Raw genomic sequence first — 12,620 nt, forward strand, 5'->3', positions numbered from 1 at the left:
AGTAGCTTTGCCTTTTGTGAGCAGCCCGTGGAGATTAGAGCCGCCCTCCCTGCTGCAATCAGCCCTCCAGAGACCTTTGCTCCCTTGAGCTGAGCTCCAACCAGCATCTGGCCCCACCGTGACCTTGGTCTACTGAAATGACATTGAAGGACTTTTAATTTTCTCTCTCCCTTTTTTTTTTTTCTTTTTTTCCTTTTTCTTTCTCCCCCTTTTTCAGTGTGTTTAATACTGCTGCGGATTAGAGAGTCTCTGCTGTAAAGGAGAGGGAGCTCAAATGGCATCAGTGTTATCAATTCATCTGTAAGCAGTTCTGTAAGTGATGTCTAGGGTGCCCAGCCCGGAGCTAAGCAACTCCGCCATCCTCAGGCTCCGCTCAGCAATGCAGACCCGGGAGAGGCTCCGCAGCCTCTGCCAGCCCTGCACCAGCTGCTGGAAGGCGGCGGCGGCTCCTGGCTACAGGCGCTGTGCTGGAGAGACAGCGTAAGGATTTGTAGCTATCACAGAAAGTTTCCCTCTGAGAAATTCCCTATCCAGTGCTGGGATTTTTTAGATCAAAACTGGGCGGTAAAAAAATAAATCTGAAGGGAAAGGCTATTATTATAGTTCATGAGCTGACATTTTCTCTGAAGCCAAGAGAGAGAAAGTAAAGCGTTAGAGCAAATCCACCCCAGGAAGTTTGGGCTGGCCTTGGCAAATACTTTAAAATATTTACAGGAGACTTCTGCAGATCACCTGCCGATTCTATCTACAGTCCTCCTAGGGCAGGAATTAAAGCACAGGTTGGATGATCAAGGTCACTGAACACATACCTTCTTATCCCTCAGGCCAAGCCAGCCAGGGAAAAAGGGCCAACTGAACCAAAGCATACATAAAACTTGAACTGAACCCAAAGTGATCCTTTGGAGTTTGACAAATTCTGTGCTCTGCAGAGAGGGGTGCCCTCACTTCAAAAGTCCTGTTATCCCCTGTACTCACCTCCCCACCCCAAAAGGGTGTTGAAGAGGCAAAGGTGTTCTTCCTAGAGGCTTCCCGAGGGCATCATGGTGACCAAGAAGCATACCTGTAGCAGCATGGAGACTCACAGCCCAGCAGGTACAGGCTGAAGGGTCTATGCACTTATAAACAGTTATGAAAAGGATAAAAATTGGCTAGCAAACAGGAAAATTCATGTTTTTCATATATTTAATAGATGGATTGTTTCATAGCTCTTTTCTATGGAGGAAGCAGGGCTCCAGTGGACTGGGTATTATGTAGCTATAAAATGTTGCTGTGTTTCCACGGTGCTCCGTTCGTGGGAGTTACAAATGGCAAAGGCTTGAGCCACAGGACGGGGGTTTTCAGGCAGTGCAGGAGCAGTTTGTTCCTGGTGCTGCCCAGTGCCTCAGCTGCTCACGGAGCCGGTGTTGGCAGGGGGATCACAGCCATGGGTAAGTCCTGCTATTAGAGAGTCCAAATGCCCAAACAGCCAAGGTGGGCAAGGGACAAAACAGCACGGGGGAGAGGCAGACAAATTACCCATCCCAGGCCCTGCCTGCACGCTGAGGTTGGGGTTTTGTCTCTTGACTGAGTTGCTGAGGGCACAGCCGAGGTCTGATCCCCCGCCAGCAGGGTGGGATGGTGTGAGAAGAGCAGCATGGCAGCGTGGGGAGAGGAAGGTCTCCAGCAGCCCTGCTGCCTGGGCCCTCTGCCTGCTGCTGCTTGCAGCGGGGTGTGAGACGAGCTTTGGGGTGACCTTGTTCTGCTGCTCAGCTCAGACCTCAAGGGCAGCGCTGAAAGCCGCTGTCATCAGGCTCATCACTTGTTAAACAGCAGAGCTCAGCTCGCCAGCGGGCTGGGTGTAAGCTCCTGGGGCTTGCTGTGCACTCCCTCACCCTGTGCCTCCCCTCCTGGAAACACCTCACTTGAGGTGTGATTGTTCAACAACGCTAGAATAAAGATGTAAGAATAAATGTCACCAGGAACATCCCTGAGCACCGTCAGGTTTTCTTTCCACAACAGATGGATGGAAGCTAGGGCTTTTGGAGTCCTCAGCACAAGAAGGAGGTAGACCTGTTGGAGTGCGTCCAGAGGGGCACAAAGATGATCAAAGGCCTGGGGCACCTCCTGTGAAGAGGCTGAGAGAGCTGGAGTTGTTCAGCCTGGAGAGGAGAAGGCTCTGGGGAGGACAGCTGCTGCTGCTGAAGGTGTTGCTGACCCTTCTTGCAGCACTTTGCACATAGGTGGTGGCAGTGCTAGGCTTGTAGGAGTGCAAGGCACGTATACGTAATTCGGGATCAGTTTTTTATTTAGGCAGCTGGATATTACTCTGAAGATTGGTTTTGTTGTTATACAGGAATAACTGCCACGGTGTTGTGATGACTGTGCACCCGGGTGTTTGTTATGTTTCATTGGCCCAATGTGGAAGAAATGGCCCAGTTTCTCCCTTCTCATTAAAGTACATCTGACCTGCAATGACTCCCACACATACATATTTCACTCTTGGTCTCATGGTTATCATTAGCCAACATTTGCCGTTTGTTGTTTGTGTCCAAAAATTGAAAACCTTAATTAGCCCAATCTCTGATTTTTACTCTGTCTATGGACTTCTTTCAAGGTATGAGGCAGCTAATGAAGTGAAGCAAGCCTGTTTTCAGAACACCAGAACTGTTAAATAGGGGTTAGCACCTCTGTTTCAGGATTTTCTATCAGAAAAAGGCTGAGATCTGCTCCTTTGGAAGAATAATTCCTCACTGACCCAGAGCGAGACAGTGAGTTCAACGAACAAAATGAAAAGGACCAAGCCTGCAAACCTGACTGGTATACACAATGTCTTTTCCTCTACAAGATTGAATAGACAAAAGGTATAACGGCTGGAAACTGGTCCCTATTTCACCTCTAAATCCCTCCTTTAGGTGCCTTCAGCCCACTGGAGCCTACTTGAGGACCCAAAGAGCCCAGAGGAGATGTTTGGTGTCAGATCCTTGCTACAACTGTCCAAGAACAAGGAGAAAGTGGTGAGTTTCTAAACAGACAACTTATAACATGTAAACTCATTGTCACAAAAATGGCAAGAATAAACTGGGAAGTGTTGTGAATGGAAATGAGCTAATTTCCTTCTGATGTTAATTCTCCATGAAGTATGCATGATAATTAATGTTAATCCACAAAGAAGTTCTTAGAAAATTATCTGTTACAACTCCAGGTCTCAGTTGTGGCACTGAATACTAATGGCATTGTCTTTGATTTAGCAGCGATCATCAAGTTTTACACCAAAGGTCAGGAATAAATCTTAAGTTTGTAAGCTGTGAGAAAGAAATGTATAAACACTTTCATTTACTACCCTGTCACTGTTAATTCGTTTGGCATTCACTGTGATAGCATTGCTCCTAATGCATGTATTTGGTAATAATGTGGATGTCATATATATTTATGCTGTAATCTCCTTCAGTGGTTCAGCAGGCACAGAAAGTTAGAAGCTTTACAATTTTAAATTTTTATAAATTTAAGAGCGAAAAGAAATAATATTTTATTTCAAAAAAGTACTTTAACAAATCTATACCACATTTGGCTTCCCCAAATGGGGACCCATCCTATCACAGAAGAATTAGTACCCAACACAAAGTGATAAGGGTCCACAATGGACTGAAACCAAGGGAAAGCTCCCAGAGGCAACAGGCGAGACTCCGTTCAAAATACATAGATTAGCTGTGTTTGTGAAATATAGCTAATAACAAATTTTAAAAAATGACTGTCTGTATACCTAATGTATGAACAAGGGTTGAGTCATGAATGGAAAATTCATGAAAATTCAAAGTCTTGGATATCTTTTCTAAATCCTGAATAAACAAGAAGAGGAACTGACAGAGGAACCATAACCTTTGCACACTGGAGAAATTCGTGCCTGTATGGAGCCTTGGCTTATGAAAACCTCCTAAATGCAAGTTAACCTTGATTTTTGAACAGTCAGGTTGTACATACACGTTTTGCTGACTCTTTGAATTAAGGTGATTTTCCACACATTTTAAATTTAAACACAAATACTTTGTAATCCTTTCATACAAATTTTTAGCCTGTGCTCTGCAGCTCATACAATGGCGTCTCATAACCTGGAGTTTTTTCAGTTAGAGTCAGCAGAAGCCTCACTGTTGGTTTCTAAGGCTCCATGGCCAGGATTATAACCAATTCATTATTTTTGTAATCTAGTCATAAGCAGTTTCATAATAAAAATAAGGATAAACAGCAAGTACTTTCCTTGTTCTGAAATTCCGACTCAGAGCAGGAGGCCCTGGACCCCCAGATTCATGAGATCACGTAGCACGACGTTATCAGGCAGCTGCTGGCAGTTCCTGCATGGCATCCTAAGTGAATGCCTGGAAAATGCTTAGGATCACTATTGCTTTATTATTATGCATCAATGCATTATTCCTCTTATTTTTAAAGAGTAAATGAGGATCAGCCAGTTCTACTGATATGATTTTTCATATCTTTTGATGATAAAAATCCTGCTCCATTAATGCTTTCGGTCTGGCTCAACAGAACTGAGCAGGAGGAGGAAAATAAATGACTACAAATACACTTTAGAAACCTCTCCTATGACCTAAACCACCTTGCCTATAAATCATGAGTTTGCAGTTTCCAAACCTGACACAATGTTGTACACAGGGGCTGAGGCAAGCGCGTGTCCCTGCCCTGTCCAAGGTGGGTTCCTGGACCCCAGGGAGTCCAGGTAGGACAGCCGTCCTCTCCATGGCCCTCCCAGGCCTCCTTCCACAGCTGCCTCTCATTACTGGAGTCATTTCACCACAGCCTTGGGGAATTGATTAGAGTTGGAAAGTGCTGCAGTGGAAACAGGGGACTTTGGCAGCATTTGTACCAGTCTGAGAGCTGGTGTTTCCGGTGGATGTGTTACCTTCTTGCACCTTCAGGACTGGAACTGGGTTCAAAAAAAACTGAATTTTGAGGGGAGAGGGAGGGCCAGAAAATGTAAATTGTTTTTTTCAGACTCTCTGTGTTTTCTTCTGAAAAGATCAGTAGTTTACCATGCGGTAATGTGTTCCATAGATTAATTTTATGCTTTGATTAGGAAAACTTAAATGTTTCCTTGAAGCCTTTTACAAATTGTTGCCTTTTAATTAAGAGAGAAAAATACCTCAATGCCTGAGCAGTGGATATATTATGAAATAATTTCCTATTTTGTACTTTCCCAGCTTATATTTGTAACTTGGTGCCATATCAAACCTAATACATTCCTTTAGTGATGCTCTGAATGCCTTTGGAGCCTTTAGCAAGTGTTAGATATAGAAATAGAAACTGTAAATTTACAGCATACTTATTTAGAAGTATATGAAATGTCAGGCTTGTCTTTAGTGCAGACGTGACTCGTTGTGAAGGAGTCTTCTGGCTTCCTTTGTTACTACATGAAGAATTCATTTTGGCATCTCCCTTTAGGGCCAGTTTCTTTTAAGCTATGATTGCATTAATAATATAATCTCATGGTGTAATTGATTGAATCCTTTTCACATTGGGGAAGAATTAGAAGCCAATCTAATTTTCTACTGACCCATAATCAGCAAAACAAAAGGTAAAGGACATTATTTTCTCTCAACTTTTCTGTACAGGTATATTAATTTTTATGTTTCATACTCCTGAGGTAATTAAATGCCCTTAAATGAGGAAACATTTCATGTAAAGGCCATTTTAAGACCAAGATTGTGCCTGTTTCTGGGGAACAGTGTTTCTTAAATAAAAAGCTGGTTTCATTTTTTAAAAGCAAATGCATTTTGAGGCCAAAATTGTTGGCTTATTATTATTACTTTGCTCAGATGCAAAGACTGGATTTCTAGTTGAAGAATAAAAGAACACCTTGATTTTTGCAAGTGTATATACTGTATTTTTTGCATGGTTCAGCTTGCTGGTTCCTTAGATCTATTTACTTGAGGATTAGCAAGATATCAAACATGTTCAGATTCTAAAAGGTTGTTACTGGTGATACTCTTTGAAGTACTGAAAAAAAACGAGCTTAGCTTCAGCTTTGTAAATAAGGTTTGCTTACCGCAGCTAAGAAAAACACAACCGACCATGGCATGGAGTCACCTATGTGTTATCTAAGAGGAGGATGATGGCTGCCCAGTGATTTTGATTCCTTGGTTTACTGATACCAGGAACTTCTCTACTAGACAGAACGTAAAGCTTGCAGGAGGCAGCAGCGCAGTGTGGACACCAGACCCACTTCTTCAGCTTTGGGGTCAACCATCCCACCAAGGTTTCATGAGTAGGTGGGTGTCATGCTTGCCTCCATGGAAGACCTCTTTATAGTCCTTAATTCTTAAATGTTCATTTAAACTTGAAAATTGAGAAAATTCTTCGTATTTCTTTAGTCTGATGATTTCAGTTTTCCCTATTTGGTGATACATATGCCCAGTCCTTTCTGAAGCTTGTTAAATTTCTGGGCTCAGCGACTCCCTGTGATAATGAGTCCTACAGCCTAATTATCTGACAAGAAAAATATTCTTTTGGTCACCTGTGATTTTTTGGGTAATTTTAATAATATTTTACGTTAAATAATGAGTCACCTAATACACAAGAAGACTGTGGTCTTGTCCCACCTAGATGGAAGCTACCTTGGCAACTGGGATCTTCAGTAGATGCTGATCTTGCTGGGCTGCCTTTGAGGATCTGGCAGCACTATGAAAGAAGATGAGAAGGGAAGAAAAAGGGCTGAACCATATTTAAAAGCTAGGAGTCCATTGGAGAAGAGCCCGGGGTGGTCCTGAGGCAGGACACAGCCTCACAGGGCACCACCTCACCCTGCTCAGTGAGGAGCAAGCTCTTCTCCCAGGTAAACTCTCGAAGTGAGCAGAAAGCAAGGGCTCTGACAGCCACCCATACTTGAACCCATGCAGTTTCCCACAGGACTGTTCAGAAACAAGAAAAGTCACCTATGAATGTTAAGCTTAAAAAAGCAGCAGCACTGATGAGTATTTTTGGCATGAACTGAAGAATCCTTTTGTTCCAGCTCCAGCCCACATGCTGATTCAGCTCAGCAGCTCTCCTCTTCTGTTTTTTTCCTTTCCCAGGGCTTTCTTAAACACCATGTCTAGGTTGCTGTTTTCTTCCAGCCTTCTTCAGTTATGTTTTGTAATGATGGTTCATAAAAATATTGGCACGTACTCTCAACTGGTGGCAATAGTCTGTAGGAGCATGCTATCAGTCAGGATATGACTGTGCTCTTTTTTCATGTTTTTGCTATATTTATTTGATCTCATCTACAATAAAGCCTTTTGATAGTGCTGAAGTGATAGAAAGGCATCATATGGTAAATGGTAATCAGGCTTTTCAATATGAAATGGCTTGAATAAATTTGCTTTGTAGAGTCTATCCAGAGCTAAATTCTACTATAATTTACCACTGAGTCACTGCCCAGACTGCTCATTAGCGGGTGAGGTGCTCCTGGGGCAGGGCAGGGGGTGTCACCCCTACACACTGTGACCTGCTGACCTGGGCTCCAGACAAAAGGCAATTTTAAGTTGAAATGGATCCTGTCTGAGTTTTATTTCTTTCTTGCTCAACACTCTCTATTTACTAAATGATAGCTGAAACGATAGATTTTTCATACTGAATATACCAGTATTTCAAATAAAGCCAGAATCACAACTCACTGCACCCTAAGGTGTCTAATATGTTGTGTAACTATTTATATCTAGAGAGATGAAAAAAACAGATTTTCTAACTATGTAAGGAAAAGAAGGATAAAGACAATAGTCTGAACATGCTGTAGGAAAAAGAGGGGAAATACTTATGAAGAGCCAGATCTCGACCAGAATTTAAATATGCTCCCAAATGCTCAAAATTTTCCTGCAATAATCACATTTTCATTCTCAGGAGTAATTTATTTGAATAGCGCACATGAAGAAATTGCATCTGCACTGGCTGAGCTCTGTGTAAGAACCAAAGGGGAAAAAGCATTTAATTATCAAGTGATGAAACACTGAGGCGATGAGGTAAGCTCCTTTCCCCGTGAAGGTTGCTCACTGTCTGGCAGAGCTGATGTTTCCCCCATAGGCATTCCCAAGCTGCTGTGTCCAATAGCATTCATGGAAAATAAGGCTGTATTTTCAAGTGACATCGAACAGGCCAAAAAAGACTCTTTTTAGGTGCTGATTTACCTCACCTGAGCTCGAGATATGACAGAGACATTTCCTTCAGAGAAGGTGGTATCAAAGGAGCTCCAGGGGACATTTATGGTGTTTCAGGCCCCAGGTGATAACAATGTAATGTGTTTGTTTATCATGCAAAATCAAAATCATCTTATATAAAACTTCAGATAGATCAGTCTATACTTTTTATGTTTCCCCTTTTTGTCATGCATAAGCCTGACATTATTTTTAACTTATACAAAATGGAAATTTTCTTCCTCTGTCTTCAGGTTTATGAAGTTCCTTCATGGATATTTTTAGTTTAGGTAACAAGAAGTGTATGCCACCACCATAGATACAGCTATGATGGCTTTATTTCTTGTACTATTATTTCTCATATGGAATACTTTATATAATGAATAATGAGCTCTGTTCTGTCTCCTGCAGGCTTGTGTCCATACGCTCTCGGCCTGGACCATAATGACAGAGCATTTCCACCGAGTCCTCCCCTCACCCTTTCACTCAAGAGTCTCTACAAAACCAGCTGGCAGTAATTCATACTGACATTTCCTTGCCGGTGGCCATGCAACCGCACGCTGCCTCTTCTGTAAGGAGGTAAGTGCTGGGTGATTTCCTGATCATCACCTCCAAAACCTTAGGGAATACTGGCAGAAAATTAAAAAAAAAAGGAAAGCAAATGCTAAAACCTCAAATGAAAACCCAGTAAGTTAGTCTGTAAGCTTGACTGGGAAGGTTTCAATAAAGGTGGATGGCAAGTGGTTGTGAAGGTACTGGAGATCTTCCACTGGCCAAGTCATGAGCTCAGCTGCAGCTGCCTGGAAAACTTGGGTGTCTTAAAGTACATTTGCCAGTGAATTTCCACCACAAATTTTCACGCATACCCACTGATAGTACCAGTGTAGTCCACTTTGGCCACATATGTTAGCTGGCCAGGCTGAGGGGCTGGTCTCCATAGGCTTCCTAGAGAGCCACTGAGGAGAAGTAAGGAACCTAACATACTGGTCCCAGTCTTGGGATTGGGACCCTGAAGGACACTTCTCCATAAACTAGATGAATCCCTATGAAGTCAAAGCTGTTGTGTTACCACTTAGTTGTTGGTTTTTTACTGTTCTTATTTTCTGGATAAAGTTTCTTTTTCTTCTGAAAAAAATTGTAAGGAACTTGAAATTCAGAAGATTTCAACCAGCTGTATTTCTTATCTGATGTCCTTTCACAACACTACTGTGCTGTGTCAGAAATGTTAAATCACATCTTGAGAAAAAAAACTTATTGCCATATTCTGTTGATACTGTGTAACTATATTAAAATATTAGAAATTACCTTGGCACACTGATGATTGTTTTTTCCCCTTTAAAAGCTGGAGAAAGGATAAAGTGAACAAACATTGGACTGACTACTTTCTCCTTCTATTGTTTAAAATAGTGACTGACCTTTCTTTGGAATGAGAGATCTAAAAATGGCATTCGTTTCTGGTGACAGGATGGTGTTTGAGATGCAGGCTCTAACCCAATCAGTTACTCAGACGTAGGAGTAAGCTATTTCTATTGAACAGTAAGACGGATTAAATGCAGCGTGGCATTAAAGGGGGAGAGTAATGCAGAAGCATCACCATTGTTTCTTGAATTTAATTTTAAGTAAGTGACCTTAAACTGCTTGCACGCTTGAAAATAAATCTCTGTTCTGCTTGGGTAGTGCTTATAATTTGCAAGGAAGTACGAATGAGACAGATCCTGAATTTTCATTTCTTTTTCTGTGTTCTGTCAAGCTAGCAAGTCTTTAAAAAACAAGTCAAAAGTTACAATAAAGACTTTTTCAGGGAGGAGATGTAAACAATCTGCCCTGAAGCAGTGGTGGGTATGTCGATGCCACCAGGGCTGGATAAGGCACTGGCATGGATGTTGCAGGATGCCCAGGGTGGCAGCTGCTTGGGGAGCACCCCCTGCCCCTGGCTGGTGACCACGGAAGCAGGTGTGACACGTGGTGTGGGCATGACCACAGGCTGTGTCTGTCTCCTCACTCAGGCTGCAGCAGTGACGGTACCTGGCGGGGACCTCAAACTGCACACCTTATTTCCCTTTTCCACTCCCTCACTCTCCTTTTTACTGCTCTTGTACCACCTTTCTTCCATCCCAATTTCCTTCCAAATGATCCCAAATTATATTTTCCCCACTGGTCCCCATCCTGCTACATCTGTACCCAAATCTGGTGTTTCTAACGCTGTCCCCTACGTAGCCTCAGCCTTACGTAGCATCACTGATGCAGGCAGCTCGGTGCTGTGCCCTTGCAAGGTCACGCAGCCCAAGAAGTCCCCAGTGCTCCCCTCAGCTGTCCGTGCACTTTGGCCATTTCTCACATAGCTCCCCCTAAACCACTGGTGAAGTCCAGGCATCCCTCCTCCAGACAGCCCTATCAGGACCTTTCATCACTCCTCACACTTATGTTTCGAGTGGGGTGACTCATCCCATTGTGTGCAGTGGTTTCCCATGTCCTTCCCAGCCCACCAAGCCGGGCCAGCCCACCTCCCCAGCCCCTGCCTGCCCCCACCCCTCCCGAGCATGTACTTTTTCAGGAAACACTTTGGAGGGACAGAGACTCTGCTAAGATGTAAAGTACCCAAGATGGGATGAGCGGTGGCATTTAGATGGTGCATGGTTTAACCTGGCCCAGAGCAGAAGACCAGGTGGTGCTTCCAACCAAGACTTGTATCCTCAAGGAGGAAAGAGATGAAGAGAAATTCTGATGCGGTGGGATCTGTGCCGGCCGAAAGAGGTACTTCTGCAAATTTACGAGGTAGTAATTCATTTTTCTTATATCTGTGACAGTTCTTACCCATCCAGAAAGTGAGAGGGAGTGAGGAGAAAAGCCAGACCATGGGGACATCACAGCGCCCTGCCTTCAGCCCACCTTTGGGGAGGTACAAGAGCATCAGCTACTGCCTGGGGTGCCCGGTGCCTGCCCCGTCAGAGCGCTGCCGTGACCCCCCTTTGCTCAGCTCTCCTGCCTGAGACCCACCTCCCAGCAGGGGCTGGGAAATGGCCCGGCAGCCGCTGGCTTTAAGGATGTGGCTGAGCAGAGAGCTCCTGGAGCAGCAGGATGTGGCCGAGCAGAGAGCTCCTGGAGCAGCAGGATGTGGCCGAGCAGAGAGCTCCTGGAGCAGCAGGATGTGGCCGAGCAGAGAGCTCCTGGAGCAGCAGGATGTGGCTGAGCAGAGAGCTCCTGGAGCAGCAGGATGTGGCTGAGCAGAGAGCTCCTGGAGCAGCAGGATGTGGCCGAGCAGAGAGCTCCTGGAGCAGCAGGATGTGGCCGAGCAGAGAGCTCCTGGAGCAGCAGGATGTGGCTGAGCAGAGAGCTCCTGGAGCAGCAGGATGTGGCTGAGCAGAGAGCTCCTGGAGCAGCAGGATGTGGCCGAGCAGAGAGCTCCTGGAGCAGCAGGAATGAGCGGGCTGGGAACCCGTCCCGGCCTGACGACAAGCTGTGCAGCCTTCAAAGACGAGCGACGTGCCGACCACTGAATTATTCTTTCACATTCTGAACTTGGACAATGCACAGTGATAAGAGCATCGCAGACATTTGGCAGCAACTCAGAAAGGTACTTAAGCATATGCTCAGTGTTAAGCGCATCCACAATCACGCTTCTCCCCAGGAAAGAGCATTCAGAGAGCTTTGCTGGGGCTAGGGCTTAAAGGTCCATCAGGCAGCAGTAGTCCCAGACAGGATCATCAAAAGATCCTCTCAATGCATTCTCCTCAGTATTTGGGTTTTTAGGTAAAACTACGAGAAAAAGAAATCACCTGTGGAAAAATGAATTATACATCCAGGAGCAGGGCAGTGAATACATTGTGATGAGTTTGAGGACTCTGATTTCTTTCCTACAAAAAAAAAAAAGAGGAGGGGTGAAGGGAAGAGAACGGAACTAACTGCCCAGGTGAGGAAGTATTCAGTGAATAGGTTCAGTGGAAATAACAGTTATTCATACTTTTGGAAATGTTTAAGTGCTTCATTTATGTATTTTCAAAGTGAATTATTTCAGTTCGTCAAATTATTAAGCAAAAAATAGCTTGAAACTTACCTAAACATTAAGTGGACTGAAATACTCCATTCAGGTTGAATGAAAATGTTAAGTAATTCTGAAACTGTTTTAGAAACAGGTATGGCCCACTGAAACAAAATCCATTATTTGCATCATTTTAGTGGCAGATACTAGCAAGTAAAATTAATATTAGATGTGCCAATTTGCATTTTTTTACTTTTCTACAGCATAACAAATCATTTAATCAATGGATAGGGTGTATATAAGGGCATAGGTACCTCAAAAAGAACAGAGGATTACACCTACAGCCCTTTGCTGCTGCTGGCTTCTTCAGCAGCCCTCCCTGGGCAATCTCAGCTCTGCCACCACTAGCCCACTGCAGGCTGAAGGACCTGGGCTAGCCTGAGTGTGGAGATGGTAGGTGTTTAGAAGCTGAGAGGTGCTGTCAAACCTTC

At 44.1% G+C, this 12,620-nt stretch overlaps 1 long non-coding RNA gene across 1 annotated transcript; it reads left to right on the plus strand.

Moving 5' to 3' along the window:
- Positions 1-7,857: 7,857 nt before the first annotated feature.
- Positions 7,858-11,226, plus strand: LOC106884754. Its single transcript, XR_001411281.1, has 3 exons — positions 7,858-7,979; positions 8,562-8,729; positions 10,958-11,226. It is a non-coding gene; the product is annotated as an uncharacterized LOC106884754 (long non-coding RNA).
- The last annotated feature ends 1,394 nt before the right edge of the window (positions 11,227-12,620 follow it).

This window comes from Calidris pugnax, unplaced genomic scaffold, assembly GCF_001431845.1.
Source record: "Calidris pugnax isolate Ruff unplaced genomic scaffold, ASM143184v1 scaffold17, whole genome shotgun sequence".
NCBI classification, from domain to species: domain Eukaryota; kingdom Metazoa; phylum Chordata; class Aves; order Charadriiformes; family Scolopacidae; genus Calidris; species Calidris pugnax.